Below are 27,496 nucleotides of genomic sequence, written 5' to 3' on the forward strand. Positions count from 1 at the left end.
TCGAAATCGCTGCTTTTGTTGATTTGCGGTGCAGCCGGCAATTTTATTGACGAAGGTTTGGTACGTTCGCTGGGGCTCGAACCCATTCCCTTGGCCAATACGTTGTCGGTCTGTGGTTTAGATGGTCAGTCACTCTCTAACAGCAGGATAACTGCTTGCTCCCCTGCTCTTCAGCTTTCGGTGGGGGCTCTTCATTCCGAAGAGATTTCTTTTTTGTTGTTCCACTGTCCACTTACGCCACTCGTCCTGGGGTTACCATGGCTGAAGAAGCATAACCCCAGCATAGATTGGACCACGGGAGAGATCACACGTTGGGGGTCCTCCTGTTCTGACCATTGTCTTTCTCTTCCTCTCCGTGTTGTCCAGTCTGTCCTCTCTTCCCTACCTTTGCCTTACAGAGACTTTACCGATGTTTTTTCTAAAAAAGAAGCGGATTCGTTGCCCCCTCACCGCTCCTTTGATTGTGCCATAGACTTAATCCCCAATGCTAGATTACCCAAGGGACGTCTATATGCCCTTTCCGGACCTGAATCCCAGGCCATGGATTCGTACATTAAGGAGAGTCTTGAAAAGGGGTTCATCCGTCCCTCAAAGTCTCCTGTAGGCGCAGGTTTTTTCTTTGTAGAGAAGAAGGATGGTTCATTACGTCCTTGTATTGACTATCGGGCTCTGAACAAGATTTCCATCAAGAATTCCTACCCTTTACCTCTCATCTCAGTATTGTTTGACCAAATTCGGGAGGCAAGGGTCTTCTCAAAAATTGACCTTAGAGGGGCGTATAATCTCATTAGGATTAGAAAAGGGGATGAGTGGAAAACAGCCTTTAATACCCACACGGGCCATTACGAGTATCTTGTGATGCCGTTTGGGTTGGCCAATGCTCCTGCAGTCTTCCAAGACTTTATCAACGAGGTCCTCTGGCCTTTCCTGGGCTTATTTGCAGTAGTTTATCTGGATGACATTCTATTTTTTTCCAAGTCCCTTCCAGAACATCGGCAACATGTCCGTATGGTCCTCCAGAAGTTGCGTGAAAATCAACTTTATGCCAAACTCGAAAAGTGTGAATTCGAAGTTTCTCAAGTCTCTTTTCTGGGCTATGTCATCTCTCCCAAGGGTTTTTCTATGGATCCAGGCAAGGTTCAGGCCATCCTGTCTTGGGCTCGCCCTACCAACCTTAAGGCGATTCAAAGGTTTTTAGGGTTTTCCAATTATTATCGTAAATTCATCCGTTCTTTTTCTGATATTATCGCCCCCATTGTTGAGTTGACCCGCAAAGGAGTAGATCCGGAAAATTGGTCTCCGCGTGCCGTAGAATCCTTTGACAGATTGAAAGTAGCTTTTTGTTCTGCCCCCATTTTGCTTCATCCGGACCCCAGGATTCCTTTTCTTGTTGAGGTCGATGCCTCGGATGTAGGGGCTGGAGCGGTCCTTTCTCAAAGAAATGTCCATGATCAAAAGATTCATCCTTGTGCCTACTTTTCCCGCAAGTTTTCCGCAGCTGAGAAAAATTATGATGTCGGAAATCGCGAGTTATTGGCCATTAAGTGGGCTTTTGAGGAGTGGCGTCATTGGCTTGAGGGTGCCAAGCACCTCATCACCGTCATCACCGACCACAAGAACTTAGCTTACATTGAGTCGGCCAAACGTTTAAATCCGCGACAAGCCCGGTGGGCATTGTTCTTTACCAGGTTTCATTTTATCATTACTTTCAGACCAGGCCCCAAGAACATCAAAGCGGACGCACTATCTCGCAGTTTCCAGACTTGTCAGAGTGCCGGGTTGGGAGAAGCACCCATTGTTCCGCCTTCTATGATTTTCGCTGGGTTGACCCAGGATTTGGCCTCCCGTGTTCTCGCTTCTCAGCCTTCAGCTCCTCAAGAGACTCCACAAGATCGCCTGTTTGTCCCCAAATACTTGTGAGAATTGGTCCTCAAGGACTTTCATTCCAGTAAAGTTGCTGGACACCCTGGCATTACTAAGACCCTTGAACACTTGTCCAGAGCAGTCTGGTGGCCCACCATGAAACAGGATGTTGCTCGGTTCATCTCTTATTGTTCTATTTGTGCTCGTCATAAGTCTTCCAGAATTTCACCTGTGGGTACACTTCTTCCTTTGTCCATCCCAGAAATGCCGTGGTCCCATATTTCCATGGATTTCATTGTCGACCTTTCTCCATCTGCTCACTTTACCACCATTTGGGTTACGGTCGATCGCTTTAGCAAGATGGCACATTTTACACCTTTGCGTAAGCTTCCCACGGCCAAAGAATTAACACAGTTGTTTATTACTCATATTTTCAGACTACATGGCCTTCCCGTGGATATAGTTTCGGACAGGGGGTCTCATTTTGTGGCCAGGTTTTGGAGACACTTTTGTTCTTGTTTAGGGATACAGGTCAGTCTCTCGTCTGGTTACCACCCACAGTCCAACGGACAGACCGAAAGGGTCAATCAGGCCTTGGAGCAATATTTACGCTGTTTCGTTTCCAAGTGTCAGAGCAATTGGGCAGAGCTGGTACCATTGGCCAAGTTTACTTATAATAACTCCTATCATGTGGCTTCCAAAAGTTCGCCTTTCTTGTGTAATTATGGGTTCCATCCCAAGTGCAACTCCTTTATTGTTCCCACAGTTTCCTCTAGATCTCCTTCTTCGACTGTCTCTCCTCAGGAAGTCGTGGCAAAAGGTGCATCTTGCTCTTAGACAGGCTTCAGCACGCTCTAAGATCTTTTTTGACAGACATAGGAGGCCATGTTTGTTCAGAGTGGGGCAAAAGGTTTGGCTGTCAACTCGTCACATTAAACTACGCCAGAGATGCCCTAAATTGGGACCCAGGTTTATCGGACCGTTTCTGATTACGGAACAGATCAATCCGGTAGCATTCAGATTACGGCTTCCCAGAACATTACGGATCAATAATGTTTTTCATTGTTCTCTTCTCAAACCAGGCTCGATGACTTCTCAGTCTGGGCCTGCACGGAACCGTAAACCCGTCTTCATTCAAGGTCATAAAGAATTTGTCGTGGAACAAATATTAGATTCCAAGATCGTCCGGGGTCAACTCAAATTCTTGGTCCATTGGAAGGGTTTTGGAGAGGAGGAGAGGTCCTGGGTGCCCGAGCGATTCCTGCATGCGCCCAGACTCAAAGCAGAGTTTTTCAAAACTTTTCCATCCAAACCTGGGTCGAAGGGTTCGGTGACCCCTCCTCAAGGGGGGGGTACTGTTAGAACCTGCACGGGCAACGCTAGCGCGTGCCCGGCAGTCTCTAGGTGGCGCGTCCTGGCAGTTGCTAGGCAGCCGGGACGCCGCCGCGTCACTGTGAGAAGCTGCATGGGCAACGCTAGCGCGTCCCCGGCAGTCTCTAGGCGGCGTGTCCCGGCTGTTGCTAGGCAGCCGGGACGCCGCCGCGTCACTAGGCGCACACTTCCGCCGGGCAGGGACGTACTTCCTGCAGCTCAGGCGCAACCCCTTCCTCCCCTGCCGCAGCGGTTGCCTAGGCGACGGGGGACGCCAGGCGGCCGCGGGTAGGAAGGGGTGCGCAGCTCGCAGCTGATCCAATTGTGGCGCCTTATTTAAACTTCTGGGCCGGTGCATTCAGACGCCGGTTATAGTTCCTGACTCAGCGTCTAGAGTGTTCCCGGTTCCAGGCTCCTGTCTCCTTTTGTCATACATTTGGCTGCAGGGTCCCTGTCTCAGCATCCTCAGCGTTCCAGTGTCCATCTCCTGGTTGCTTATCCTGGCTGATCTTCTCCCGACAGTCTGCTTGTGGGGTTCAGATAAGTTGGGGTTTCCCTGTTATCTTATCCTGTATTCCTGTGATTTATATTGTGTCAGCTTTTGTGTATTGTTACGCCAACCAGTGATTTATATTGTGTCAGCTTTTGTGTATTGTTACACCAGTCAGTGTTTATATTGAGTCAGCGTTTGTGTATTGTTACACCTGCCTGCGTTGTACACTTTGTCCACTCTTGTGTCACCAGTCTGTGCTTTTCAGTAAGTACTCATCTGAGCATTGTCACACCGCTGGTTACTGCATTTCCCCCAGGGGGATCTTAGTTAGGGTGTGGCACTCACACACCTCCTCAGTAGGGCCGGGTGGTCCTCGCCGTTTTCCCCTTGTTCACCTCTGGCCTTGGCGGCCGCGTTGTCACTTGTAAGACCAGGTGGCATCGGGGTCGGAGCCTGACTAACGGGCTCCTTCGGACGTGGCTATTAGTGGTGAAGCTTAGCACTGCACGCGTCCGCCAACTCCACTAGGTGACAACGGAGTTAGGCTCGGCGAGGTCACCCGTGTCCCTAACATTATGTAGGTTTTGTCCGCTATTTGGCTAGAAATAAACATTTATAAAGCATTCTAACATTATAATAATAATAATAGTGACGTAAATGGCTGTAATGATAATATAAACGACATTGGTAATAATTATGCTAATAATATTAATAATTACCTCTGCTGTTGTCTCAACTTCAGAATTTCTTTCAGATGTGTCGCAGCGCTGTAGAGAGTAAGTGAGAACTTCAAACTTCTTTCAGATCTGTGCTACTGCCGGGTTTGAAGCTCCAATCCAAGCTTTCTCCCCGTAGTAACTATCAGCAGTGATTTCTCATATTTATAGCAGAACCTAACCAATGCCCCCTCCTCTTTCTATTGAGCTGTTCACACCCTAATTGGCGTACATCATTTGATAGCAATTTTTGCCTTGTTATACTTTGAATTATAATAACTAATTACGCCATTGTTGTATACACAATGTTTTCCAAAAATGATGCAGTTCATATCGTTCTGAACAATTGGATATTAAATATGTCTATATAGCGGTATGGATTATTATTATTATTTTTTTTTTTTCAAGATTCAATTTTTATTTGAGTTTTCGTATATAGAAAAAATAAAAGGGGGGGGTACAGAATAAGAAAAGAGGGAGGGGGATGGGAGAGGGGAAACACTTTTACATATATTCACGTCACATAACAAATCACAGGAAGGTTACATCATACACTTATGCATATTCAGAAATTATTGGTATTGTCAGCTTTTCCATTTGATTTAGGGGATGTTTGGGATATTTGCCAGTTTATGGGCAATCCAGGCAGTCCATTTTGTTGTAGGTGGTTTAGGGGATTGTGCGTAGGCTGAGCCTTCTGTTTCAAATTGGAAGTGGCTTTGAACAGCCTCCTCAATAGTTAGAATTGTTGGGACCAGGGGAGTGCACCAATGTCTTGCTAAGAACAATTTGGTTGAAATCAATACGTGGCCCAGAACATAGTGAATATCCTTGGGGATACTGTCTGGGAACAGATGGAATAATGCTATTTTCGGGTGGGAGGGGATGGGAGTCCCCGAAATTTCAGATAGCAGGGTGAATACCCTGGACCACATATCTTTCAGTTTAGGGCATGACCAGAAGATGTGAAACAATGTACCCACGTTACCGCACTGTCTCCAGCATGCATTGGAGGAGGATGGCCATATCGTATGGAGAAGGGCAGGAGTCATGTATTGTCTATGTATAAGTTTATAAAACTGTTCAATGTGGGATTGGCATTTACTGTAGATACGTGAAAACAGTTGTGGAAAGTAGTTTTCCATTCCTCATCAGTCATAGAGATTGCTAGGTCCCGATCCCATTTGAGTTGGGAGCTAAATTTAATAGTATTCTGCGGATCTGTGAGCAAGTTGTACCACCATGAGATGGAACCCTTAGAATTTATTCTAGTAAGTCTGTGGCTTATGTATTTTGGAATTGGTACTATCTTATGGGAGGTTGGGCCTGTGGCCTGTACCCAATGCCGTATTTGGAGGTATTTGTAAAATTCCTTGGGGTGGATTGAGAATTTCGATTGTATGTCACTAAATGTAATCAGAGAGTTTTCTGCAAGAATAGTTCCTAGTGACGAGATGCCCTGGGAGGACCAAGAGTCAAGCGATAGATTCGGTATCAAGTGGGCTATTCCCTGCAGGGACAGATCGGGGGAGGGGAGTGAAATTTCTGGAATGGCTGACACTAGTGATAACCAAGATTGTCTGGTAGATAGTAGTATTGAGGAGCGTGCGGTTGCTTTTGGGGTTTCTGAGGGAGGCAGCCATAGAATATCAGTTAGCGGTATCGGATATGAGAGACCTTGCTCCAGCAGTGCCCAGGGTTTAATATCATCTTTTGCAAACCAGGCATGTAGCGGAGCTAGAATGCATGCTACTTGGTAAGAGTGGGGTTTCTGAGGGAGGCAGCCATAGAATATCAGTTAGCGGTATCGGATATGAGAGACCTTGCTCCAGCAGTGCCCAGGGTTTAATATCATCTTTTGCAAACCAGGCATGTAGCGGAGCTAGAATGCATGCTACTTGGTAAGAGTATAGATCGGGAAATGATAAGCCCCCTTTTAATTTTGGTAGATACATTTTGCGTCTGGCTAGTCTAGGTCTCTTACCTCTCCAAACATATTTCATTAATACCGTGTTGAATTTAGCCAGCAGTTGTTTTGGGAGGAGAATAGGAATAGTTCTGAAAAGGTAGAGTAGCTTGGGGAGGAGAATCATTTTTAGAGCTCAGATACGACCTAACCATGAAATTTCTAGGAGCATCCACTCATTTGTCATCTGGGAAAATTTATGCAGCAGAGGGAGGTAGTTTGTAGTAATTAAATCCGATACTATAGGAGGAATCTGAATTCCTAAATATTTTAGGCTGTCAGCCTGCCATGAGTAATCGTAGATTGTCTTTAATTCCGCTAGAGCATGGGTCCTCAAACTGCGGCCCTCCAGATGTTTTGAAACTACAAATCCCAGCATGCCTTGCCACAGTTTTGCTATAAGGGAGTGTTAAAACTGTGGCAAGGCATGCTGGGATTTGTAGTTTCACAACATCTGGAGGGCCGCAGTTTGAGGACCCATGCGCTAGAGTGTTCATGGGTATTTTTATAGGAAGGGCCTCTGTTTTTGAGCTATTCAATTTGTAGTATGACACTGAGGAGTAGGTTCTTAGGATCGTATGTAGTGCTGCTAGGGATGACTTGGGGTTGGTAATTGTAAGAAGGACGTCGTCCGCAAATAGGCATATCTTATACGCATGACCAAAAAGGTGTGGACCTGTAATGTCGGGGGAGGATCTGATTGCCTCTGCCAAAGGTTCTATCGCTAAGACGAACATCAATGGGGACAGGGGACATCCTTGACGGGTGCCATTAGAGATCCCAAAAGTAGACGAGAGCATACCGTTTACAAAAACTCTGGCAGTAGGATTAGAGTAAAGGGCCATGATAGACGATAGGGCCCTATCTCTTATACCGAATTTCTGTAAGATAGCCCATAGGTAACCCCAATGTAATCTGTCAAATGCCTTCTCTGCATCGAGCGACAGCAGTAATAATGGCTCCGATGATGCAGAGAAGGCATCCATGACATTGATAATCCTCCTAGTATTGTCCGGTGCTTGTCTCCCCATGACAAAGCCTACTTGGTCTTGGTTTACTAGGTGTGGGAGTAGGGGGTTAAGTCTATTCGCTATCAGCTTAGCGTAAATTTTGAAGTCAGTGTTTAATAGGGCTATTGGGCGGTAATTGGTTAAAATCTTAGGATTTTTACCAGGTTTGGGGAATGCGACTATTCGGGCCTCTAACATTTCGGTAGGAAAGGATCCACAGGTCGATGCTACATTGAAAAGGGGGACTAAGAGAGGGGTTAGCTGGTCTCTGAATACTTTAAAGAATTTATTGGTATAGCCGTCTGGTCCTGGGGCCTTTTCAGTGGGTAGTTTATCAATTACTTTTTGGATCTCTTCAGCTGTCCATGGGCGCTCTAGGGTTTGTAGGGTTGGTTGGTCTAATGAGGGGATTTTGAGATGTTGCAGGAATGACTCTATAGTGTCAGTTGTGGGTTGGGGGGTAGATGGGTCTTGTTGGAGGTTATATAGGGAGGAATAATATTCGGCAAAGGCGTTAGCTATATCAAAGTGGGTCCGTGACTACGGTTCCCTTCAGGTTCGTGACATGTTTTGTGCGTTCCTTCGCTTGTTTCCCTCTTAATTTCCTGGCTAGAAGCCTGCCCGCTCTATCTCCTTGAGTGTAGAACCTTTGCTTTAGTTTAAATAGGTTTTTATGTACTTCGGTCATGGATAAAGTGTTCCATTCATCTCTTGTTTTAAGGAGTTCCTTATAGATAGTTCTATTGGAAGGGGATAATTTGAGTTTATGTTCTAAATCGGACAGTCTAGATTCAATTTCCTTGCGTTTCTTAGTTAGTTTCTTACGGTGTTGTGCCGCTGCTTGGATAAAGGCTCCTCTGGCCACTGCCTTTAGGGCGCACCAGTGCGTAGACAGGGATGTGTCAGTTGGTGAGTTTGTGTCTAGATACAGTGAGAGCGATTTGTTTACCAAGGATCTAGCGTCCGTGTCAGATAGGAGGTACTCACCAAGTCGCCACGGTCTGGGGGGCATTCTGGCCATGTTCAGGTCCCATTTAAGTAATAAGGCAGAGTGATCCGACCAGGGGACCGATATAATATCTGCCGCCCTGATCTGTTGGAGGGTTCTCGCATCTGACAGAGACAGATCTATCCTAGAAAATGTTCTATGAACTGGTGAGAAAAAGGTATAATCTTTACAGTTAGGGTTCCTTGCCCTCCAAACATCATATAAACCAAACTCATAGAGGATGTGTTGGAATGTTTGAGACTGGTTCTTCGGCGTGGGTGCAGTAATGGGATGGCGTGGTGATGATTTATCCATGTTGGGATCCAGAACTAAATTGAAATCGCCTAGTATTAGCAGTGAGCCTTTGTGGCATGATTGGAGGGTCAAGCAGAATTTCCTTATGAATGGGACTTGTCTTGTATTGGGAGCATAAACATTGGCGATTGTAATTAGGTTGTTATCTAGGTGGCCTATAACGATCATATAGCGGCCTTCTGGATCTGAAATTTGTTTTTCCAGTGTGAAGTTGCACAGATGGGAGAAAAGAAGAGCTACTCCGGCTTTCTTCTTAGGGCCATTAGCTGTGAGGCATGTCGGGAATTTATTATTATGAAATTGTGGAGGAGCGGAGGCTAGAAAATGTGTCTCCTGTACTGCGACTACGTGGGCTTTAAGTTTGGCAAAGTGGGACAGTGCTAATTTTCGTTTGTTGGGGGAGTGGGGGAGTTGAGGCCTTTTACGTTCAAGGATAATATTTTAAGCATTTATCAGACTGTATATGTGGATAGGAGATGGGTCGTTTATTCTTAGTAAAAAGTTAGAACGTGGTTGTTCTGGGGTGTATAAATCCCCCCCCCAAAAAAACCCTGCAATTATAGGGCGCTGCTGAGCAATGACTGTTCTCGGGAGTTGGGAGTGTTATGTAACCTGAAGGGGGTATTTTGTTGGGGACGTGATTTAGTTCAAGTATAGTGTAATCATAGCAAGGGTAAGTGTCATTGGTGGGGGGGTGGGTTGGTATCTGAGTCAAGTTAGGTGGGGTTTGGATATAGGAAGGGGGTAGATAGGGACAGAAATAGAGGTAGAAATTTAGGAACGCACACCATATAGGTGTTGAAGAGGGCCACCAAACTGGGTAGCACATTGGGGAACGGGGCCTCAGCTAGGGTCTAGACCAGGGGCCCCCAGTAGCTAACAATTAAAGGGAACTATGCCTTGTGTGGTTGCATGAATAACAATAACACAGTGAAATGACAGTTCAATACTAGAACGCAGGTAAATACTAAACCATTAATGAAGATATGTAAAGAATTATTATATTAACAAAAATAAAATCTCAGACCACGTCAATTTCCAAGATGGAGATGCGATCTAAACGTGGCTAGGAGAAAAAAAAAATAAGTGGTGAGATCTCCCTCACTTAGAGTTTGTTTGTCCGAGTGAGGGGCGCACGTAGCCACAACAGGAGCCGAGCAGGTATATAAGCCCGGTCAGTACTAGAGCCGCGTGCCCCCTCAAACGGAGCCCAAAACAGAAAGAAAGCAACAGGTAAGAATGTATAACATCTCAAGAAAGGATCTTAAGCTAACAGTTATTATAATACCAAACATTTATATGTCGGGTACGTTACGTTCACGATGCATGGTTAGCGGTAGACCATTCCTGTGCAACCTTGTTGACAGAGGGCAGTAGTGAGGTTATATTCCAGTCCGTCAAGATCTTTACTCCCGCTTCCGGGGAGGTGATGACGGTAGTGGTCTCGTTGCGTCTGACGATCAGTTTGGTTGGGAAGCCCCAACGGTATGGTATGTCCGCATTTCTGAGTAATCTAGTGACTGGGGCAAAAGATCTTCTCAATGCCAAGGTGGAAGCGGAGAGGTCCCCGAAGATCTGGATATCTCCGAGGATAGTGTCGGTGACATCTGTGGGTCTCGCTGCTCGGAGGACACGTTTCTTTATATGGAAATAGTGAAACCTCATCAGTGTGTCCCGTGGGGCTTCTTTTGGCGCGGTTTTGGCTTTCGGTACTCGGTGTATACGATCCAGTAGAAAGTCTGAGATATGGACCGTCGGTAAGAGCTTTGTGAACAGGTCCGTTACATATTCCACGAGGCCATCGTTGGGAACAGATTCTGGTATGCCTCTAATTTTAATATTGTTTCTACGCGATCTGTCTTCCAGGTCACCAAGTTTAGTACGGAGAGTGGTGTTCTCTTGCTGGAGTTCTTCATGCAGGACGATCAGTTCGTTGTGGGACCTCACCACCTCTTCCATTTTAGTTTCCAGTTGGTCGACACGTTGTCCCACTGCATCTATAGATTGTTGACAAGACTGGACAGCCGCCTTAAGTTCCTGGGAGAAGTCCATCTTAAAGGAGTTCAGCAGTTGTTTCATGACTCCAATTGTTATGGGGTCGTTGTCTCCCATATTTGATAAAGATGTGGAGGTCCCAGAGGCAGGATCGAAGGGAGCACTGAGCGCAGATAGGGTTTTTTGGGGGGGAGGTGTGGTCGGGGTTTTATCCTTTATCCCTTGTACTGGGGATGGGGATTTGAAGAAACTGGATTTCGGTGTTCCGGTCACATCTTTTTGGCGTTTTGCTGGCATTTTGGCGCAGGTAGATGCGTAGATGAAAGGTGGTGGAGTCCCACTCTGTGACAGACGAGTTAGATAAGGCACAGCTCCCTTGAGTTGGTTATCTCATAGGTACATTTACTGTATGAACCAGTGATTATTCGGATGGGGCATCTGGTCCCCCCGTGTGCTTTAGGCATGTAGAGCAGGATTACATGTCTTTTTTTTTTTTTTTTTGGTGAGATCTGATCCCTTCTCCTGTGTGTATATATGGAGGCGGTAGGTCGGGAGGGCAGTGAGGTTGTCGATGGTACTAGTCTAGCTGTGAAGGGGTAGCAGCTGGTGGCTGTTATCTTAGGGGTCTAGTTTGGATAACCCTTTGGTCTCGAGTGTTAGGAGGGTATAGTTAGGTCTTCCTCTCCCTGGTAGGGCACCGTTCTGGTTGGAGCTGAGGATTAGGAGAGGCAGAGTGTTGATGCTATATAGACAGCAGTGGGTACTCCGGGTTGGAGGGGGATACACTTCCAATCTTCTGTGATTTAGTAAAGTGCTGCGGTCAGTGTGGTCGTCGTTGCTGTGCTGGAGCTGCGGTAGATGGGGAAAGCTTTGCTGGGTGGGCACCTGCAGAGTTGGTATATTGAGGGGCACCTGGGTCTCACCTACCTCACCCCTGTCTCTGGGGGCAAAGCGAAGGGCTGAAGGGCCGCCGCTGCTGTGCCCTTACACCACAGGGCTCTGTTCTCAGGGAGGTGTGGGGATAGGGCAGGGGTGATTTTAGTCTGGAGATGTGGGTGGCAGAGGGGAGCCCGGGGGTATGGTGTATGAGCTGGATGTCTGGGCTGCGTGAGCTTCTCTCTGCCCCAACCAATATGGCCGCCGCAATGCTGCAGTGAATGCTGGGCTGAGTGGAGGAGACTAGGGGGACCTACCACGTCAGGCCCAGCTCCAAGGGGTGTCCGGGGGTGTGCTGAGGGGTCCGGGAGTCCCGCTGGCTGCTTTTCTGGAGCTCCGGCGTCGCTCTCCGCCCCGGAGATCGATTTCCGGCCGCCGTCCGAAATTGAGGTCCCGGCTCCGGCGTCGCGGGTAGGCCGCAATCCGCGGAAGCCTATAAATAGGCCTCCCGACTCCGCTGCCACCCGCGACTGCCCTCCGGAGTGGTGAGCAGGGGCAGGGGGATCCTTCTTGCCCTGTTGGGCGGAGGTCAGTGTGTGTTAGGCTGTGGGTTTTGGAAAGGTTTGCGGGAGCCCAGTTGAAGTGCTGCCTTCTGCTATGGTAGCTAGGCCACGCCCCCATTATTTATTTTTTAAATCTTATTACAAACAGAAGGCGTAATATTGCGCAATGTATGCCGCATTTATATGTTACAAAAATGCAATGCATATTATGTGTTATAAATTTTGCTCTTGAAATGGACCCTGTAATATGCCTGTCTGTCGCTTCATAACAATTTGCTTTGCAGCACCTGAGTTATACGCTATGCCTTGAATTAGACCATGTGTTAGACCGCGTGTTAGACCGTGTGTTAATGCAGTATTGACATTGAACAAGCCTGGCCATATTCAGTTTGTGCTCTGTACATGTTTAGCGTTGGAATTGTGTAAAAACCGCGATGCTGGACGTCGTTCATATTATATATGTACAGGCACATCATACCCTTTTCAACATATTTGAAATGATGTATCAAATAGGCACAAAATTTACTCAATTTGTGGGCTAGTGCAGCTGCAGAAAAAATTATGTTATTCTAGGTTATTGGCGTCGGAATCAAATAAGCTTGGGTTCCCTGATTACATACAACTTACACTAACTATAAAATATACAGTTTAAAATATTGCCAATATTGCACAATCATTTATAACATGTGAACAGTTCACATCATGCTTTTGCCTGTCTTTGATTGTAACAGCTGCAGTAACAATCAGCCCCAATATATTTGTTGAAAAACTCTTGTAATGGTTTTCTGTCATCCCTAACAGTGCACTCTGACCTGGTGGAGCGGTCCGGAGCCTGAGTGTTCGTGTGAGTGTTCGTGTGAGAGGCGGCGGTCGGAGCCCGGGGGTCCTTCCTGAGTCTGTCCATTGCGGCGCCTGCCCGAAACTCAGTGACGTCAGACGCCGTCCTAAGCTCCGTGAGCTGTGGGTGAGAGACGCAGCAGCACGGAGGGTGTCCGGAGCCACGCTACAGAGGCTGTCCCGAAATTGTGGCGGACGGCGTGCCGGCTTGTGTGAACCACTGTATACTGCCCAAGGAAGCAGCAGGTGGGAGACGCAGCTGCCCGGCACACTAGACCATCCACAAGGTCCGGTAACGCCACCCCGTGTTGCGAGTGCTGCGGGTGAGAGACGCAGCAGCCCAGAGGGAGTCCGGAGCTTGGTCACAGAGCCTGACCAGCAAGTGAGCCCAACAAACTGTGGGTAAACGGCTGCATATTGGATGAGGAAGCCGCGGGTGAGAGACGCAGCTCCGGGGCACATTAGAGAACCTGCAAGGCTCTGGGACTGATAAAAAAGTGAGCCTAACAAGCCTAAACAAACTTTGTGTAAGTTGCTGCACATTGGCCAGGCAGCTGCGGGTGAGAGACGCAGCCCCATGGCACATTAGAGCACCTGTAAGGCTCTGGTAGCTGCTGTGGGGACCTTTGGGAAGTGCCTATTTGTTGTGGTGGCTGGAGGATTACACAGGCAATAGGGTCTGGAGGCACAAGTGTCTGGGAGAAAACATCCCGGGTCCGGGTGCGAGACAGGCAGCGGGACTAAGGACCCCTCACTGAGGAAACCTGCAGCAGGATACTCTTTAAAGCAACCTGAGGCTTCAATCACTTAGACCTACCAGAGAACAGAGAAGAGGTGGTGGTGGGTGAGTCCTGCTGGGCTTAGCCTGCATGAAGTTGTGTTATATAAAGTCCGTGCAGTATGAAGTGATAAATTCAGGGCGACTGTGTTTTGTGACTGTGATGGAACCGAGTAGGTGCCAGTGAGAGGCTGTGAGCCTCTGAAAAATTGCTATTAAGCTGCGTGAACTAAGTCTCCTCAATTATAGTGGGTAATAGCCTAAGGGTGAGTCTGCATAGCTGGGCTAGCGGGACTACACTGTACTTGTTGCTTTTCCATATTTAAGAAGGAATAAATTAACTTAAACAGCATGCCCAAAGCAGGCCAAAACATGGCCGCGGCAAGACTGGAGAAGTTTGCACGATCACAAGCTGGTAACAGCTCCCAGACAAGCACTCCCCTATCCACCCCTACGAAGGAGAATAAAAATTTGGCACCCCCAGAAGTAACGCTGCAACAAGTTCTTGAGGCAATAAATACACGTGAGACTCACTTACTTGAGCAGATAAATAAAGTACAGTCTGATATTTCGCTGCTCAGAAATGATGCCCAAAAGACCCGTGAGAGAGTGACCGAGGCTGAGAACCGTATCTCGGCGGTGGAGGATATCGTTGGGCCACTACAGTCACAGGTTAAATCCATGAGCGATTAAATGACAGATTTACGTCATAAGATGTCTGACATGGAAGGAAAACTCAGACGGAACTATATCCGATTTATTGGTTTCGAGGAACGTATAGAGGGGAATGCCCCAGAAAAATTCCTGGAGGAGTGACTAATTCAGATGCTTGGCAGCAAGGCCTTCTCAGCGCAGTTTGTAATAGAGAGAGCTCACCGTATCCCGGATCGGGATACGCCCCCTCCGGGAGGTCCATCCCGTACGTTAATAGCTAAATTTTTTAATTTTAAAGATCGGGACAGTGTGTTAAGGCTGGCTAGGGATAAGATGGACTTTGCCTATAATGGAAGGAAAATTTCTGCCTTCCCGGACTTTCCCCTGGACGTTCAGAAGGACCGTGCTAAATTCAAGGAGATCAAAGGTCGCCTTCGGGAGTTGGAACTAAAATATTCCATGCTCTATCCGTCCAAATTGAGAGTAGTGGCGGATGGGGCTATGAAAATTTTTTTCACTCCAGGGGAGGCAGCAAGATGGCTTGATACCACGTATCCTGGTAGGAAGCAGGTGTTATCAAGCCAAAATCCTTGATGGGGGTCTTTATTACTTTTTTTTTGTGGTCTTTCTCCTGGAATGTATTAGGTGTTCTCTCGGTTGTGTCTCTCCTTAAACTGCAACTTTATCCTACAGGTTTTCAATCCCAGTATTAGTATGTTATGTTTCTATGCGGAGTAGGTGATATCAAGCCTGTAGGTAATACAAGGGGGTGAATCCTGTATATGGCGGGTGCAAGTGCATGGGGGAGGGGGTAGGCTTCTTTGGTGGCCATTAGTTGATTGCCCCAGGAGAAGAGTTCAGTTGGTTACAGTGTAAAGGAGGGGTTCTATGTGGTAGGGGGGTAGGGATATAGGTATGCCGCAGGAGGTGGTTATACAGGGAGGGGGAGGAGGGAGGGGGGTGTGTATGTGTGTATATGTGTCTATATGTCTTTGTATTTGTCAATGTATGTCCACAGCAAGAATAAGTCAAGTTTAATCTTTAGAATATACCTGGAAGGTCTGGATTACCTGTTAAGAATGACTGGCCTACTGTTTTCCCGTCAAAGAGGTCGGCGTAACTGTAAAAATTTGGCTTTTATTATGGTACAGCCCAAATGGTTAGATTTATGACCTGGAATGTCAGAGGCCTGAATTGCAGGGTAAAAAGAGCTTTGGTCCTGAAGCAGTGTAGGAGCATGGACACTGATATCATCTGTTTGCAATAGACCAATCTGACTAAGGAACGGGTGGGCTCTTTAAAACGTCCATGGATTGGTCACAGTTTTCATGCTCCTTTCTCTACTTCTTCCCGTGGGGTTGCAATTTTGATAAAAAAATCAGTGGTTTTTGAAGTAGGTCCTATAAAGATTGACACGGGGGGAAGATATATCTTTATGGAGTGTGCAATTGATCATGTACGGTTTTGTATACTTACAGTCTATATTCTACCCCCATTCTCCTACGATGTGGTGAGAATGGCGGTGGAATTTGCAGCATCATACCCAGACAATATGGTAATTTGTTTGGGGGACTTTAATAAGGTTCTCCAGCCCCGTCTTGATAGATGGAATAGGACAGAAAAAGAAATCCTTAGCGAAGGAAATAGGTTCTCCGAGTTTATAGAAGAAATAGGGTGGAAGGATCCCTGGCGAATGAGAAACCCTGATCACCAGCAGTTCTCTTGTTATTCCTCCTCCCACAAAGCGTTCTCAAGGATCGATCTGATTCTTGTTTCTGATAAGGCCCTTACTAAAATTAGACATGTGGACTATAGAGCTCGAGGGATCTCGTGTCACTCCCCGGTTATAATGGAGATGGACTTGGAGACCCAGATAGGGTTTAGATACTGGAAATTGCAGGCATATTGGTTGGCGCAAATGGGGGGAATTGGAGGAGATGGAGGGAACGATAGAGGCGTTCTTTGAAGGAAATGAAGGGTCCTCCCCAAATATCTTTGTGTGGGACGCCTTTAAGACTTATTTAAGAGGGGTATTTATTAAAAAGATAGCCTTTCTGAAGCTCTCGAATCGTAAAAGGGCGAGTGAATTGGAAGCCATAATGATCAATTTAGAAAATATGGTACTCTTTACCTAGAACGGCCACAATCGCAGGCATCACGGCAAATTTATAATGGCATGCGCGATGACCGCGATTTAACATAGGGAATAATGTGAAATGTATATTGACCGCGATGCCCGCGATTTTACATAGGGAATAATGTGAAATTAGAATGACCGCGATGGCCGCGATTTTACATGTTAAATGGATAATTGAACTCAATTTAAATAGGGAACAATGTTAAATGGGCAATTGAACCCAATTTACATAGGAAACAATGTTAAAGGCACCCTGAAGTGTGAAATGCCCCCCCCAATTGTTAACGCCACCCCACGATCAACGTGAACCCGAAGCGTGGCGAGCGCAGCGAGCCCGTGAGGGGCGGCGGTACGCGTCCTCCGACCTTTTAATACCCCCACTATCCACGTCGGCGTGGAGTTGAGAATAGAAAGTGTGGCGAGCGCAGCGAGCCACCGAGCCCGAAGCGTGGCGAGCGGATACCTTCACAGGTATCCGCGTCACCTCGCGGGCTTCACAGGTATCCGCGTCCCCACGCTTCGGGTTCGCCACACTTTCTATTCTCAACTCCACGCCAACGTGGATAGTGGAGGTATGAAAAGGTCGGAGGACGCGTACCGCCGCTCCTCGCGGGCTCGCTGCGCTCGCCACGCTTCGGGTTGACGTTGATCGTGGGGTGGCGTTAGCAATTGGGGGGGCCATTTCACACTTCAGGGTGGCTATTTGGGGTCTGTGGGCCATTTAACATTGTTCCCTAATGTAAAATCGGGTCAATTGGGCCATTTAACATTGTTAGATAGGTATACAATAAGGCGCAAATAAAATACTTAGAGGTACAACAAGGTATGATCTTCCTTTTGCTGTGCGTGATCTTTGTCAATGGAGTTTTTGGGGTCCGAACCGTTTTTTCATTTGCCGGTGTTATTCCCAAAAAAAATAAAATAAAGATTATATTTAAACAACGTGTACAAGTGTCAATTTTTGAGTATTTCTTTTAGAGGATAGGCTGTGTGTGCGTACCAAACTCACGTTTGTATACGTTGGTGTAAAGCCTATCAAGGTATCTTTCTTGGTGATATTCAGAAGGCAGGAAATTTTTTGCTTGAAGCAAACGGTGAAACTTCCAGGATGTGCTCAAGAAGAAGAAAGATAAGACAATACAAGTGCCATGTGTAAGTCTATTAGTATATCTCAAAAATGTATCCAGATATATGTGAGGAGCTGGATTCGCGTACCTCACTCACCAATAAATGGTGTGCAAAACATATATAAAGGTTTCTTTAGTGGAAAGAATGGGCGTACCCCAACTCACGATATGAAAGGTGTTATTCAAGCGTATATGGGTATCTTTGTATTTCCTCTGGTTTGTGCAGGAAACCGGGGTTTATTTTGTTTGAAGTAAAAGGTGACTCTGGCGAGTAGTGCTCGAAAGGAAGAAGAGAGTACAATGTGTAGATCCAATATGTATTACCATTAAGTATGCAAAGGTATATGTGAGGAGCTCAAATTAGCGTACCTCACTCACCAATATATGACAAAAATAACATCTATAGCGATTTCTTTATGGAAGAAATGGGCGTACCCCAACTCACGGTAATTGAGGTTCTTTCAGACGTATATAGGTATCTTTATCTCCTCTGGACGTTGTGCAGCGTTCTTTCGATTAATCTCGGAAAGAAGTTTTGATATACCAGGGATCAGGATTTATCACAACTATACAATCTTGATTATCAAACTGAAAAACGTTTATGTAAGGCGGGCGTACCAAACTCACACTTTGTGTGCTGGGTCGTCCACTTATAAAGGTTTCTTTGTATTTCCCCAGGGTGTAATTTTTTTTTTTTTTTTTATTTTTTTTTTTTTGTATGGAGGGGTGACCAGGAGACCTTAAAAACCTTCTGCACCACTCTTAATAACAACAACCTGAATATCAAACTTTCTTTCGATATACAACTAATAGAAATTAATTTCCTCGACATCACAGTGTACGTGGAAAACAACTCATTGAAATACAAAAATTATGTGAAACCTACCGACTCGGGCACCTATATTCCTTATGCCAGTTGTCACCATGACCACTGGCTAAATTCGGTTCCAACTGGACAATTCAAAAGGCTTCGGAGAAACTGTAAAGAAGATAAGGTCTTTAGTGAGCAAGCGGGCCAAATGAAAAATAAATTTCTATCTTGCGGGTACAAGGAAGATATAGTGGAAAAGGGAATGAAGGCAGCTATGCATCATCTACAGGCCCCCACTATTCAAAATTCTACTCCACCAGATAAAATTACTGAGGGTCAAAACGACTATGCATATGCCTTTATTACTACTTACTCTGTGGAACACAAAAAAATTGAACAAATATTCCGCAAACATTGGAATATAATTCTTAAAGACCCTATCTTGGGTAAAGTGGTTCCCAAACATCCAAAACATATCTACCGTCGAGCCCCTAATTTACGTAATGATCTAGTGGGAGGAAATTTTTGCACCAAAATCCAAACAGGAGGCATTAAATCCAAAGGATTCTATAGATGCGGTAGTTGCCTCGCATGCAAAAACACCAAAAGCATGGGCAATAATAAAAGACAAGAATATTCTATCAACAATTATAATATAAAAGTCAAGGAATTTATCTCTTGTAGTTCCAAAAATGTAGTATATCTCTTGTAGTTCCAAAAATGTAGTATATATGGTCAAGTGCAGCTGCAACAAATTTTACATTGGGAGGACGTCTAGACCCCTCAAAACCCGCTTAGGAGAACACCTTCGAAATATCAAGAAGGGGTTAGAAACACATGCCCTGGCACTGCACTTCAAACAGGTTCATAATAGCTCAACTAATGAGATCACGGACTTTGGGGGTCTGAAATTGGTCAAAGGAAGTTTGAGACAACCAGATTGCTCAACAGCCTTAGCCAAAGCAGAAATGAATTTGATCTTTAATTGCAACACTCTTTTGCCCAATGGGTTGAATAGTGATTTCGAACTCAAATGGTTCTTGTAACCATGGAGCTCCACATTCACCCACTGTAATTATTTATGACAATAAGCTTTTGTCATACATACAAACATAGTGCATAATCCTTATTATAACACTAAGACCAAACTGTATATCACTTATCAGCCTCCTATTAAGAGGACCTAAGCTGCCATTGGTTATAACCGTTTTTATTACAAATGGTTTTTACATATATATTCAGGAGGTTTGTCCACATGAAGCTACTTAATACAAGTTCCACTAGTGGATTATTTACAGTGTAACACACTGTCTTTATTGTGTCTCTGTATCTATGCTTTCTTATGTTTTCTTTGTTGCCTTACAGAGTGTGTACATTCGTTACCATGGCAACACTGCGGGCGCCGTACGCTAACATGGTCTCCAATGCCGCTCCACGTGACTTACTGCGTCACTAAGGTTCTCCCTCATCACATCGTGATAGACACCGGAAGCAGCATCACGCGCTGCGTTCCAACGGCACCCTATCGCTGAGGAGGACTTCCGACGGCGTGCGTGTCACTTTGCAATACAGTGACTTCCGGGTCTAACGATTGCCCGTTCTACATGCCACCGTTGTGAGAGTTTTGCACCCTCCTTACACCTCAGGATAGCGCCCTCCTTACGCCTGAGTCCCATACCTTTTGATGAACTCTAACGTGATTTATCCACTCTGGACAGACATATCCGGACACGGAAGCCATATCCGTTGCCATGGCAACGGATTTACACACCCGGAATAAACGGACTTTGGCTCATAATTTTCCTTGGACTGCTATATAATATAATGTAATAAGCTTAAATAGTTTATTTGTGTATGGTGCACGTGTAAAATTATAAAAATATAACGATGTAAAGATTGCACATGACCTCACTTCCTGGAAACTGTTGATTGGCTGTTCACCAGTTAAATATCGGCTTCTCACTCCACTCCAATACATCTTGAGAAAGGTCCTTGACCGAAACGCGTTGATGATATTGGAGAGGAGTGAACAGCCTACCAACCTCCCCCGGATGTATGTATCAGACTTAGTTCTGTTTTTGTTTTTTTAATCGCTTTTTAATTGTTTTTTACACCAGTGTGGTGTTTTCATTGGACTGTTTTTAACTCTTGTTGAGCCCATGGTGGGCCTTTTTCTGTCTTATATGGATCTATTGGATTAAAGCCTTTTTGTACTTTTATAAAAAAAAAACCTCGCCTATTGACATCTGTGGGGTTGAAAAACTTTAAAGAAACCGCTACAGGCTTAGAGCCACCACCTAAAGTGGTGAGTAAGGTACGTCACGTACCCTTGATATTGCTTCAGAACCTTTCTGTATTGTGGTCAGCTCAAAATTGGGGATATATATTTTCTCTTTATATGGTCCCTGGACAACATACTGTGACAGCACCCATTGTCTTTACACCCTGGGGAAATACAAAGAAACCTTTATAAGTGGACGACCCAGCACACAAAGTGTGAGTTTGGTACGCCCGCCTTACATAAACGTTTTTCAGTTTGATAATCAAGATTGTATAGTTGTGATAAATCCTGATCCCTGGTATATCAAAACTTCTTTCCGAGATTAATCGAAAGAACGCTGCACAACATCCAGAGGAGATAAAGATACCTATATACGTCTGAAAGAACCTCAATTACCGTGAGTTGGGGTACGCCCATTTCTTCCATAAAGAAATCGCTATAGATGTTATTTTTGTCATATATTGGTGAGTGAGGTACGCTAATTTGAGCTCCTCACATATACCTTTGCATACTTAATGGTAATACATATTGGATCTACACATTGTACTCTCTTCTTCCTTTCGAGCACTACTCGCCAGAGTCACCTTTTACTTCAAACAAAATAAACCCCGGTTTCCTGCACAAACCAGAGGAAATACAAAGATACCCATATACGCTTGAATAACACCTTTCATATCGTGAGTTGGGGTACGCCCATTCTTTCCACTAAAGAAACCTTTATATATGTTTTGCACACCATTTATTGGTGAGTGAGGTACGCGAATCCAGCTCCTCACATATATCTGGATACATTTTTGAGATATACTAATAGACTTACACATGGCACTTGTATTGTCTTATCTTTCTTCTTCTTGAGCACATCCTGGAAGTTTCACCGTTTGCTTCAAGCAAAAAATTTCCTGCCTTCTGAATATCACCAAGAAAGATACCTTGATAGGCTTTACACCAACGTATACAAACGTGAGTTTGGTACGCACACACAGCCTATCCTCTAAAAGAAATACTCAAAAATTGACACTTGTACACGTTGTTTAAATATAATCTTTATTTTATTTTATTTTTTTGGGAATAACACCGGCAAATGAAAAAACGGTTCGGACCCCAAAAACTCCATTGACAAAGATCACGCACAGCAAAAGGAAGATCATACCTTGTTGTACCTCTAAGTATTTTATTTGCGCCTTATTGTATACCTATCTCACAATTTTCTTTGTTTGCACAGTATTTTAAGTGTGGGTGACACTTACGTGAGTGGGCACATAAGGGCAGCATTGCGCCAGATATCATTTCTGTCATCCCCAGTTGTCTAGCATTTAACATTGTTGCCTATGTAAAATCGAGGTAATCGCGTCGGTCGCATCGCATGCGATTTTTTGGCCACATGCGATGCGACCGACGCGATTTACATTTTAACATGCATTTCTATGTAAAATTGCGGGCATCGCATCGGTCGCATCCCATGCCATTATAATGGCATGCGATGTACATGCGATGCCCGTGATGGGCGCCGTTCTAGGTAAAGAGTACCGAGCTGAGTGCCACAGGATATAGGCATCATGGCAGTTCCCGGGATAGCCTGCAACCACACTGAGAATTTTGAGGTTGGCATCACAGACCACCTGCACATTGAGGGAATGTCTGCCCCTGTGATTCACATAGACATGCTCCCTCACGTGCGGGGCCCAAATCCCAATGTGGGTGCAGTCTATGGCTCCCAGCACATTTGGATTTGCTGAGAGCTGATAGAATGCCAGCTTCAGGTCCTTACACTCGGACTCACAACGTGGGAATGTGATATATGTCCGCCACAGCTTCTTTAATGCATTTAACACCTGAGATAAATGTTTAGAGAAAGTGGCTTGTGACACCCCCAAGGCCCATGAGCTCACAGACTGAGTGGAGCCTGTGGTAAAGAAGTGGAGGGCAAAAAAGATGTCCTCTCTTTTTTGGATATTGGATGTCTGTTTAAAATTGTTCTTTATGTTTTGTGTGCATTTCATATATTATATGTATTGGGCATACCAGCACCGCTTGTTTGCATGTACTAAATGTTTATATGATGGCAGTACCAGTTACCTATATTTATATTTATTCACGATAGTTTTTTTCATTGTTATGCAGGTTGCCTAGGCAACCATGCGCGCAAGGTCTCCGACTCCGGTTGGGGCCGTAGTGCACGCACGGCTGACAGCTACTATTGGCTGCAGGCGCTGCGTGCGTGATAGCCGCGCCGGAGTTCCGGGTGCACTCTGATGACGTCATCCCGCTTCTGCCGTTGCCTAGGCAGCGGAGCTGCGGCGTGGATGAGCGTGTTGAGGTGAGTTCCTGGCTGTTCATTAAAAGCACGGAGCAGGCAGGTGTGACGGGCTGTCTATCCTGCCATTGGTCTGTCACACGTAGCCGCGACGGAGCGCGGCGGGTACAGTACTCACCCGTCCGCGCCCGCCGCCGGCTAGCGTGTGCAGGTCCCAGGCTGCGGCGTGCGAGTAGGGGCAGCTCCAGGTAGGGATGGCAGCAGGGGAGGCCGGCGTCGCCATCTTGGTTGAGGGCAGGAGACAGATTGGCCCAGAGTGGAGGTTCCCTCCTCTTCCTGCGCTGTCAGCCAATGGCAGCCGCCCCCTGGGGATATAGGGGATCTGCCTAGGCTGTTCAGTGTCAGTGCAATGAGTCTTTGGAGTCATTCACAACTCCTAGCTGTTTCCTGGATCCTGGCTCTTTCTCTCCTGACTCTGGTGCCTTGCTCCCTGCATCTTTCTACAAGGAAGTTTTCTCCTGACACCAATGCTGCAAGTCCTACCTAGTGCTTGTTCCTGCTTGTGTCCCAGAATTACCCTGCTCAGCTTTCCGCTGTCCTTCTTCATTCAACTCATTCATTCCATCATCTTTCAGTCATCCGGATCCATTTCTTCTATCATCAAATCAACCTCTTTCCGGATCTTCCTCTATGTACTCTGGCTCATCAAGTATACGTTTCCAGATTTACCTGCCCGTTATTAGTATTGTGCTGGACTCTATTTAAGTTATCCAACTGTCACTTAAAGAAGTATTTGAGTGAAGTTTATCATTTATGAAATCCGTTATTAAACCGGCACGTTTCAATCCTACTCCTCCTGGTCCGTCTCCAGTTCCTGTGCACCACACGACTCCATCCAGCCCTTTAGCCGTGACAGTTTGCACTGACCCGATGGAATCGGGTGAAGCACAGGCCTCCATGACGGATGTTCTTCAAGGCATCATGGCTCGCTTGGAACAAGTAGAGGCTACCCAGCGTCAAGTGGCTCAATTCCTCCAGACCTTGTCACCACCTCAGGCGGCTCCCTCAGTTTCGGCAGCACCTACCTCCGGAGCTTCGGCCTCTGCTGCTTCTCCGGGGCCAGCTGCTCCTCACCATCTGCAGCTGTCAACCCCCAGTAAATATGACGGGTCCCCAAGGGGGTGTCGAGGATTCCTGAATCAATGTGACGTCCATTTTACCCTCCAGCCTTCCAATTTCCCCTCTCCCAAGACTCGGGTGGCTTACATCGTGTCCCTACTGGCGGGCCCAGCCCTGGAGTGGGTGTCCCCCCTCTGGGAGCGTGCGGATCCCATCCTCAACAACTATGAAGAATTTGTGGCTTCCTTCCGTCGCATCTTCGACGAGCCTGGCAGAGTGTCCTCCGCAGCCACGGAGATCCTAAGAATTCGTCAGGGCAGTCGCCCAGTGGGACAATATGTTGTGCAATTTCAAACCCTGGCTTCCGAACTCAGATGGAACGAAGAGGCTCTCGTCTCTGCCTTCTGGAATGGCCTAGCCGGCCGCATCAAGGACGAGTTAGCAACTCGCGATTCTCCTTCCACCCTGGCTGAACTCATTTCATTATGTAACAAGGTCGATCTGCGACTCCAAGAACGCCAACTTGAGAGGAATCGCTCTGATCGCCTTCGCCCTCGATTCCCTTCCAATGTCGCACCCGCTTCCAGACCAACCCCGCCTCCTGCGGTGTCAACAGATGAGCCCATGCAAATCAACCGCTCTCGTCTTTCTCTCGAAGAGAAGTCCCGAAGACGGCGAGAGAATCTGTGCATGTACTGTGGCTCCTCAGCTCACCTGTTGGCTTCCTGCCCGCTGCGGCCGGGAAACGACCGCTCCTAATCTCCACGAGGGAGGTCCGATTAGGAGTCTTGCTTCCATCTCCCTCTTCTTCTGATTCCACCATTCCGGTTACCCTTGTGTGTCCCCAAGGGAGAAAAAGAGTTCAGGCCCTATTGGACTCTGGGGCAGCGGGAAATTTCCTTTCGTCTTCTTTTGTCACCCAACATGCCCTGCCGGTGCAACCCCTGGATCATTCGCTGGTCCTCACTGCAGTGGATGGGAGTCGAATTCGTAGTGGACAAATCACCCATCAGACCACCCCGGTGACACTGCTCATAGGAGCTCTACATCAAGAGACCCTCGAATTCTTCATTCTTCCACAGTCCTCACATCCAATGGTCCTGGGCCTTCCCTGGCTCTCTAAACATAACCCACACATCGATTGGACCAATATGGAGGTCAAGGCCTGGGGAACAGATTGCCAGTCTACCTGCATTCCTCAGATCCTTCCGGTCTACCAGACCCATCCACAACATGAGGATAACTGTCCTTTATCCTCTTCAGCTCCACCCTTGTCTATACCCGCACCATACCGTTCATTTACAGATGTCTTCAGTAAAGGAGGTGCCGACACCCTGCCTCCTCACCGTCCTTGGGACTGCCCGATAGAACTGGTGGCCGGGAAATTCCCTCCTCGTGGCCGCATCTATCCTCTGTCGCTACCCGAGACTGAGGCCATGTCCTCGTACATTCAAGAGAACTTAAACAAAGGTTTCATTCGACCATCTACTTCTCCGGCCGGGGCCGGGTTTTTCTTTGTGAAAAAGAAGGATGGCGGTCTTCGGCCATGTATCGACTATAGGGGCCTGAACGACATCACCATTAAAAACCGCTATCCCTTACCCCTTATTGCAGAACTATTCGACAAGATCAGAGGGGCGGCAATCTTTACTAAATTGGACCTGCGAGGGGCCTACAATTTGATCCGGATCCGTCCAGGTGACGAGTGGAAGACGGCTTTTAATACGCGCGACGGTCACTATGAATACCTGGTGATGCCCTTCGGCCTTTGTAACGCCCCCGCCGTCTTCCAACAGTTTGTAAATGATATCTTTCGGGACTTGCTGTACCACTCCATCGTAGTCTATCTAGACGATATACTCATCTTCTCTCCAAATCTTCAACTTCACAGACAGACAGTGTCCGAAGTCCTACGACGTCTTCGCCAAAATCAACTGTTCTGTAAGTTGGAGAAGTGCGTTTTTGAGGTCACGTCCATTCCATTCTTGGGTCACATTCTCTCCGCCACTGGGATAGAGATGGACCCAGAGAAGGTGAGAGCCATCCAAGACTGGGCAGCCCCCACAACGCTCAAAGGAATTCAGAGATTCCTAGGGTTCTCAAACTATTACCGGCGATTTATCCGGAACTTCTCTACTATCGCTGCTCCCCTCACTGCTCTCACTTGCAAAGGAGCTGATCCAAGCCGATGGTCGCCCGAAGCATCCTCTGCCTTCCAGCAGTTAAAAAGAGCATTCGTGACGGCACCAATCCTCCTCCAACCAGACCTCGACAGGCCCTTCATTCTCGAGGTGGACGCATCCTCAGAAGGGATCGGGGCCATCTTGTCACAAAAAGGTGAGGATCAAGAATTACACCCTTGTGCCTTCCTCTCCAAAAAATTCCTTCCGGCAGAGAGGAATTACCCCATCGGGGAACAGGAGTTGCTTGCAGTCAAGGCTGCGTTAGAGGAGTGGCGATACCTTCTGGAGGGGGCACGGCATAAGATCACCGTGTATTCAGACCACAAAAATCTGTCCTTTCTTAAACAGGCTCAGTGCCTTACTGCCCGCCAAGCCCGTTGGGCGATGTTTTTTGAACGCTTTGATTTCCAAATTAAATTCCGACCTGGAACCACGAATACTAAGGCGGACGCTCTATCCCGCTCCTTTGAGACGACTTCTGACCTAGAGACACCTCCTCGTCCAATCCTCGATCCGGTGGTCTTCGCCCAAGTAACCATACAGCCATCTCCTCCCCCAGGTAAAACGTTTGTTCCCCCCGAACTCCGCAAGAAAATATTGACATGGGCACATTCTTCCCGCTTCGCAGGGCACGCAGGAGCACAAAAGACCTTGATGTTCCTGTCACGTTCTTATTGGTGGCCAACCATCCGCCACGACGTAACCAACTTCGTCGCCTCTTGTGTGAGATGTGCTCAGCATAAGGTGCCCAGAACAACTCCCGCTGGTCCTCTCCGCCCTCTAACCATTCCCACAGAACCATGGACCCATCTGTCAATGGACTTCATTTGTGAACTACCTCCCTCAAAAGGTCATACTGCAATCTGGGTAGTGGTTGACCGATTCTCTAAAATGGTCCATTTTTTCCCACTAAAAGGTCTCCCCTCTGCTCCAGTACTGGCCCAGCTGTTTATCTCAACCATTTTTAAACTCCACGGACTGCCCAAAGAGATTGTATCCGACCGCGGAGTACAGTTCGTTGCAAAGTTCTGGAGAGCTCTCTGTGCCGCGGTACAGGTCAAACTCAAGTTTTCCACTGCCTTTCACCCCCAGACCAACGGCCAGACAGAACGGGTGAATCAAGACTTGGAGGCCTTTATCCGACTGTTTGTCTCGTCTT

This window comes from Crinia signifera, chromosome 5 (genome assembly GCF_055691185.1).
Source record: "Crinia signifera chromosome 5, ASM5569118v1, whole genome shotgun sequence".
NCBI lineage: Eukaryota > Metazoa > Chordata > Amphibia > Anura > Myobatrachidae > Crinia > Crinia signifera.